The 8,244-nt window shown below is 42.4% G+C and overlaps 1 long non-coding RNA gene across 10 annotated transcripts in view; it reads right to left on the reverse strand.

The window, feature by feature from the left end:
- LOC108230722 overlaps window positions 1-8,244 on the reverse strand; it is a 50,616-nt gene that overhangs the window by 15,445 nt on the left and 26,927 nt on the right. For all 10 annotated transcript variants that reach the window (XR_001808370.3, XR_001808372.2, XR_001808371.2 and 7 more), the window contains one exon: window positions 5,011-6,433. This is a non-coding gene — a long non-coding RNA (uncharacterized LOC108230722). The remainder of the gene's footprint in view (window positions 1-5,010; window positions 6,434-8,244) is intronic.

Consider the following 8,244-nt stretch of genomic DNA (forward strand, 5'->3'; position numbering starts at 1 on the left):
GGGGGGGGGGGGGGGACGGGGGGACGGGTTGGGATCCGACTTGTCTCTGTGCGAGGCAATAAGAAGCGGCTTATAAAATAAGCAAACAGCTTTCAGACAAGCCAAACAGCCAACCAGGCAGGACTGATGACCTCCCCTCCCCCTCCCCTCCTCTAACCTTGACCCGCGAGGTCCTTCTTAACCCATTTCTGAATGGAAGTCAGTGCAGCTGGGGTGTCTGGCCGTGAACTAACCACAACCCCCTCCCCGCTCCTTCATCCTTTAGCTTGTTCCCACGCTCTTCCACTGAGGTGCTGTCTGTTCGTCTGAATGGTTGAATTGAATATTTATGTGGCTCTAAGAATTATAGTAAACATTAAAATCTCTGCAGCTCTTTTTTTTTTTAAATCTGAGAAGCTTTTGTTAATTTCTTCAAATAAATTTGCCTTTCTAGTTTTTGTCTCAACTTGCAAGTGTTCGTTAAACTCAGTGTCTCTAATAATTCATTCAACCTGAGCACACACACGTACCGTATAATGTAACAGTGTGTGTGCTCATTTCGAGGGTTCAAACCCCACCACCTTTACATTTTCATTACGGCCAAGTCTCAGGCCCGCGTTCCACCGGCGTGGCCTTTTGCTTTCGGAGCGGGCAGTTTAATCACACATACGGCACTTCTCCATTTTCATTTCCTTTTCATGCAGCCTCCATTCCACTCCAGCTTCATAATTCTCCCCTCTGAGCTGTCGAGGCCTGTCTGAGTGTTTGCAGCCTGTTGAAATGACATAATCAGTGACTTGGATAAATGCCTGACTGTTTTTCCTTGAGTCTATAATCAGACTTGGGGCTCAGCGTTGCAGCTATACGAGGAAAAGCTCAGCAGCAGCACTTGACTGGGGAATTACTTCCTAAGATGGGTAGTTTCAGCAGAGGAATGTGCTCAAGCATCAATGAAATGAAATAGGTTTGGGTACTGTGCATCCTTTGTCGCAAACAGGATGAGAATCACATTTTGTTCATTCTCCACACATTAAAATCTTAATGATATTTTCTTAACAAAAAACAGTGCTTTTTGTTTTAATTATTGCCTGCCACCATGAAAGGTGGGTGCTAATGTAATCGCTTTTGTATGAAAGCGCCCGCACGTGTGTGTATGCATTCGTTTGCCTGTCTGTTAGCAAAATATCTCATGAACCAGTGGATGGATTTTAAAGAAACTCTAAGAAAGTAATTATTGGATGTACATCTACAACTGATTATATTTTGGAGTCAACTTGAGTCAAGATGGCTGCAACAGCTCATCAACCTTAGCAAACACAAGAATGACTATAACATGGTCATTTTTACAGGTACTGACCTAAAATTCAGTGTGACAGTAGCTGAAAGTCATCTCATCACATGATTTGAGGGATAACAGATCACACAAGATTTTTGTTTAAAACTTTGACATGAAAGGCAGATGATATGCATCCCTTCAAGGATTTTTTTCAAATTAGAATGATTAAATTACACGTGTATTATTTGAGGGAAATGTTTATCTTACAGAATATCTTGGCTTAATAAATGTAAGCTTTACTTTAAAAGTATCCAAAAACAAAACCCCACCTAAAGACAATTTACATCTTGTGATAAATCTAAAAGCTAACAAAATTCTTACTGCTTTTTATATCAGTCTAATTTGGGAGCAAAAAGCAGATCACTTGGGTCACACCAGAGAAAGAATAGATGCGTAAAGCAGCCCTGGACCAATTGAATGAAAGCTGTAAATGCTTTCAGCAACTATTACTTCAGAGGGTGGACCACATTCAATCAATACGTAAGCAAATAAAAAGCAAGGGGCAGACAGAATGAGAAAAGCTGCAGTGGACTGGATGACAATAACTCGCACAAATGAACACTCAGCATTCAAGATGCCCTGTGAAGATTAAAAAAACACACATTTGAAAATTCCTTCCTTTGTATAATATTAATAATAAAAAGTTTCAACTCTTTGTGCCTCATCAGTATTTAACTTTCTCTTTTTGCCTCTTGTTATAGTTTATGTTTTTATGAAAATGAAAACACAAATCACACTGATAAGTTGTTTTTATTCAATAAATAATGTTTTACTTCAGCCACGATGGATACGAAAGCATAAAAGATCCCCATTAGCGGGACATTTGTCAAATTAAAATGATCCTTTCTGGCAGAAACCTCTAACCTCACAGCCTGCAAAAAAATCCCCAGAAAACCACCAACAAAAGCTAAAACTAAAGCGTTTAAATCCGACACGAACGACACAAGGCGAGTGTGTTTGTCATGCACGTGTTCTGCATATTGAATTATGAATAACTGCAGCGGTGTAACACACACGGCCATTGTCATTAACGTAAAAGCTTTCAGTGGGGCTTTCAGTGAAGCGTTCTCCCCGTGAGTGAGGACACATGAAAGCATGTGGTCATGCAGTATGAGGGAATGAGCATGCATGTTACAATACTGGTGGCTCACATTGGATATTTATTACAGAACACAGCATCCCTTGTTAAATTCCTCATGAACCAGGCAAAAAAAAGCCCATCTCATATGCATTTAAGGCTGAATAAAAACTGTAAAAATCTTTAAACTAAATTCTCCCAGTTTGCCTTTTTCATTTACCATCTTTCTCTTTGTGTTCTTCCTGCTGTTTTCAGAAAAAAAAATCATTAAGCTATGAAAACACAAATAATTGAATAAATTACTAAGTTTAATCCTGTCGTTGTTTCCTTAATTGAACACGGAGAGCTGATTCCCCCCCCCAACCAACTCATACTAATTACGGCAACAAAAGAATATCGAGGGCCTGCAGCTTCTTGGGGCTTAACACAGTTGTGAGGACTCCTCGCCTCAGCTTCGTCTGAGCCGCTGTGGGCTGACTGGACAGAGAAGCTTGATTAAAACTGCTTTAACACTGCTTTAGCACTCAATCACAATTTATTTCATAAGATTAAAGGCGTAGCATTGCTTAAAGGAAGGGATATCGCCTGCTGCTTTTTATGCCCGAGTTTTAGACTGAGGTCGTCTAAGGTTACCGTTTTGATTAAATCTTGAAAATACTGTTATGTGTTATCCTGTGCGATATTGCGAAACCTCTCGTGACGTGTTTAGCGCTCAGAGTGTGTGTTATAAATCACTCTCTGCTACTACCACACCAAATTCTAGTCATTGCCACTTTTGTGTTTCCTAAGATCAGTTGGCTTTGGTGCCCATCTTGAATTGGGTTGGCTCCAAAAGTTCTTCAGTTGTAAATCTTCATTCAGAAATTGTTTTCTGAGAGTTAATTTAAAATCCATCCAGTGGTTCATGAGGTGTTTTGCTTACAGACAGACTTGCACACTCACACACACACAGATACAGACAAAAACATTACCTGCCTTTTGTATCCTGAACACATCATCCTTCATAATGCCTAAAACATACTAAGGCTAAACTCTGTTTTGATTTTTATGCACCCAATAACCTGATAGGCATCTTAGGTTCAAAACTACATCACACTCAGTATTCCATGCCTTTAAAGTATCCCTAAAAACTTACAAAAAAATTGCTAAATTTAAATGTTACATAACAAAATTGTGCCATCTTCCATCTTCTTTCTTAAAAGTTCAAAGCTAAGCCATCTTAAGGCAAACAACAGATGCCGTTCAGCAGGTCTTCATTGTCAATGAGTGGCCTAGTTTCAGGATGTACCACCAGACCAGCCTTAGCAATAATTAGCACTGACAGCTGAAAACAGCCAGAAATTCCAGCTGACAATAAAACAGACAATTGCGTAAAACAAGCACGGAGCGCAGAAACACAAATGCACGTGTCGACGCGCAACAGCAGCGCCCGAGGATCCATCAGAGCAACTAACGCCACATTAAAACCATTAAGCACCAAGACATCTCCCGCTCCACGTACACAGTGTGTATCCTGCTACTTCTGCACTGATACCCCTGATCCCCGGCGCTTTGACAAGGCGTAATAAAGCCTGTATGAAGCGCTGCATTGTGTGGGGAGAACACAATGTTGCATGCTGAGTGCTGTGAGAAGGGCGTACACCGGTGGGTCCCACGGCGCAGCAGAGCACCGGGGCCTATAGCAAGGAGTGCAGAGCATGCTAATGAGGTCATTATGTTATGCCTCTCCCTTGCTTCTGCTCCTCCTTTACAGTGTGGGCTTCGCCTGTCATGGGAGGCAGGGTACCCTTGTGATGCAGCCAACCACAGATGTCACATATGGCACAATGAGAAAACACACAAGCGTCTCCGAACCAGCCTGCTCTGAAGAGCCACGAGGTGCTGCTGTATTTCATTCAGCTAATGCAATAAGAAACAACATCGGCGATTTGCATACAGAATAAGGTGAGCTTAAAGAAAAGTGAGAAAAAATAGCAGAGTAACGACGGGCGACATTCATTTGCTAATTGTTCCTGCTGCGTATTCAATCAGGAATCGCACAGGGTTGTGTTTTCTCTCGCTCCTTTTATGCCCGTGCTATTATTTACAGCCGAGGGGGAGGGAGTTAAGCATCAAGCACATGCAAAGGCAATTACAGGATATTTGCATAGCCGTTAACAATCACAGGGCAGATGGCAAACTGCGGGCATTAAGCAAGGAAAAAAAGAAGAGGGGAAAAAAAAAAGCGACCAAGCGCCATCTTGGCTGAGTGAAGACAGCTGGCAGACAGGAATCGGCCATTTTGTAAGCACGGGTCGCTGCCAGGCTGAGGCGAAGAGAGGCGCCAGTTTCTATCTGTGTGCCAGGAGATTGGCAGGCGAGAGGTTGGAGGGGTGGGGGGGTTGGAATCGTGCTTTAATATCCTCCCTGGTACAAGCAACTTAGAACGAGCTTCTCCGACAGTCTGTGACAGAAAGAGCGCAGTTCAGGACTGACTGAGGAGATCAGCAGCAACACGAGGCTTCTGATTTCACTTTAAAAAGACATGCAGGCCTCTAGGAGGGAATGTTGCTTTATTATGACAAGGTACGCCTCGTTCAATGTGGCTACGAAAGTGAATATTTAGTTTTTTACTCACCGAGAGGTGTGCATCTCAGCAAAATTTCTTGTTAGTTTTCATGTTTGGGAAACTGTCCATTTGTCCATTAAGGCCAGTCCAAAGATTTCAAAAAGCTTCTATCACATCAAATTGTTTCTCTTGTGTTTTTCTGCGGGTGTTCATCTCTATACTGTTGTCAAACAGAATTTATCTTCAAACATCTGGCTGTGTCTCTTGCAGCAAAGAGGGATTTAGGGTGGAAAAAGTCAGATTTTTAAACAGGGGGCAGTGCACAGGTAAAACTTCAGTCCTTTTCATTTCACCTCTCATTCAATTAGCAGTCAGTCACTTGTGCTGTCATGGGATCCCTGCTGCATAGCAGTAAGTGGACTTCAGGTACTATTTCCCACACTCCCCTTCTCACACACATGGACGTGAGGCATGAAAGCCCTCCTTTCTCTCTTCCACCTTACAGATCAATACAGCACTGCCATATCCTCTGATGGGAGCTGCTGTTGTAAGAAAATCTAAAGCGAAAAGACAGGTTCTGCCTGATACAGTAGATGAGAGGAAAAAGTTCAAATTGTCCTTTTATCCTGGCTCAAGAGATCTTAGGAATATTGTGCGCTATACGTGCTTGGAAATAGGACTGAGCTGAAATGTCCTGTGTATCATCTCAGAACGGATCCTCGTTCACAAAGGTGAAGGTAGAGCGAGAATTAGGAGCTGAAAGAAAAGGGACTGTCCACATTGTGGCTCTCCTTCCTTCTCCATCTCTGTTTCTCTCTGACAAAGTTTTACCAAGTGGTGTTGAACGCCAGAGAAAAAGCCTCCGGGTGAACCACACATAAAGACTGTTTCTGTCTTTTCTTTCCCCTTTTTTTTCCCCTTTCTCTCTTTTTCACACATGTGCATGCACTGACACTCTGAGTGGGGCAGTTGCAAGGTTAGGGCCCTGGCCCTGGCTGGTGCTGGGACTCCAGGAGAAAGAGAGAAAGAGATGGAGCGAGGAGCTGGGAGTAGTAGTGGTGGTGGTTGTTCCCTGGGCTCGGAGGCCTGCAGGCGGTGATGGGCAACCTCTGCTAGCCTCTCTCCTCTGTATTGATTTCTGCTGCTCCACTCTGCTGAGGAAAGCTCCTAGCCGGCGGGAACGGGAGCTCGGCTCGCCCGCCTCACCTGCCTCTCTCCTGGCTCGCCTGGCCTAGCCTGCCCACTCTTGCTGCAGCCTTGGCTGGCCCTGCTGGCTCTTCGGGACCCCTGTACACAACACCGAGGGCCACAGGAGAAAGCAGCCAGAGAGCCCATGGCGATCCACAGCTGTGTTCACCTGCTCTGGGTTCACCCACTTCGAACCACCTCCTCAAACTGCTTCTATCGTCCTCTCTTTCCATTCTTCCACCCACTCTGCTTGCGTTTTTTTTTCTTCTTCCTCCTCCACGGCCTCCTCCTCTCCCTCTTCCAGCTGTACACAAACAAGAAGAGACAGAGATGGAGAAAAAAAACAAGTTAATCTCAACTTTTAGAACTCTGAATGTGAATCTTGCTCTTTGATCAGGAAGAAGTCAAGGGTGAAAATTTTGGCATCCTCTCTCAGCTGGTAATACGAACCTGCTAACCTCAGAGAGTAGAAACTGCAGAGAGTTAAGTGTGTCAGGCAGTGAGATACTGCTTGCCAACCGTACTCTACGCTATTAGATTCTGATGTGCTGCAGATGGCAAAATATTGCAAGAGAGGGCCCATTATAAAAATCACCACTGCATCAATTGAATGCATTAAAAACATTCGCAGGGGAAGTTTTTCTTCAACAACCACACTCTTTTGCTCTTTTGTAGTAACACATGCCAAAAAGTTATATTTATTTTGCTTTAATAGCTTTAAACTAGACAATTACTGAGGAGATTTTGAAAGTTCCTAAACAGCTACTGCTCAAACCTCTAACACCAGTTTTATAATAATCTAAACTAACAAAAAAGGCTAACTTTTGATGTATAAACAGTATAGTTAGTGTAAAAAGAACCAGGATTAAAAGAAATGTTAAAGCTGCTGCCAGTGGCTCATTATTATCACCATAGTAACCACAAATCTGTGTATGTCACTCCCTGATTGCAAACCAAGGAGAGGCAGGCAGAAACACACAGAAAATTAAGCCTCAAACAAACAGTTGCTGTGTAAAAACTGTTGGATCTTAAAAACTAAACTGTGATTTTTTTTTAATCTTTCTACATTTTTTTATGTATGAGACATAACAAGTTAAAAGATCCTTCACTTTCAGTTTTCAAGAGAGTATAAAAAAATATAACTGGAGTCTGCGGAAGCTCGGGTGGGAGCTCTCTGTATTCTGGGGAGGTTTGAGAGAAAAATGTAAGTCCTATAGCAGTGAGAAACACACAGGATGAAAGAGGACAAAAATGCCTATGTTTTGACGTAGGATTCGCCTATGTACCAAGAAGATTTGTGGGAGAAAGAAGAGACTGCTCGCAAAGCTTTTGAAATTTTTAGACATTTCAAAAGTCAGAGTGCGACATTATCAACTGTCAGCTGAGCGTTTCATAGAAAAATCTCCCAAAATCATCAAACTTAAGCTGCTATTGTGCAAAAACTGCAAAATATATCAAAGTACCGGTTCAGAAACATAAAGTCCAACTTTCTGTGATCCAATAAAACACTGAATGGCGTTTCTACTATTAAGTATGCCTCAGCTTTAGAGCTCCTAAGAGGGCATGGTTTTCTCATCTGATTAACTAAAATTTACATGGGTTTATTTTCAGGCAGTTTATTTTTAAATTGTAGTCTACATTGTACAAAGTAATGCTACCAAAATTCACAGCACACTGTTCTCAATCAAGCTGCACATTTTGATGTATATTTTGCATGTTTTATTTCAAAACTGTCCAGCGAGATTCAAGACAAACTTTATTGAACAGAATACTAATAAGGGTGCTTCACTGCTTATGCCTTTTGGCACCCTTAATAATAAAAGCAACACTTTGAATCAACAGCTTTTTCCATCTCCCTTTTCCTTGCCTGTGTCCATAGTGAGTGTGAAGGAATGGAAATGTTTGGGCCAGACCAGTCGTCCCCCAGAGAAACTTTGTTAAAGAAAACATCTCAGCTTTTGAATCATCTGGAGTTATTCAAATGGGTTCGGCAGCTCTCTTCTTATGATAATAGCAGATGGGGGCACATTTCTTTGAGGATTCATGGTCCTATTGTGTCCCAGAAAAGAGAAAAAGCCATGTCCACATTCAAACCTCCCCCCACCCCCACCCCCC

Source organism: Kryptolebias marmoratus, linkage group LG24 (assembly GCF_001649575.2).
Source record: "Kryptolebias marmoratus isolate JLee-2015 linkage group LG24, ASM164957v2, whole genome shotgun sequence".
Classification (NCBI taxonomy): domain Eukaryota; kingdom Metazoa; phylum Chordata; class Actinopteri; order Cyprinodontiformes; family Rivulidae; genus Kryptolebias; species Kryptolebias marmoratus.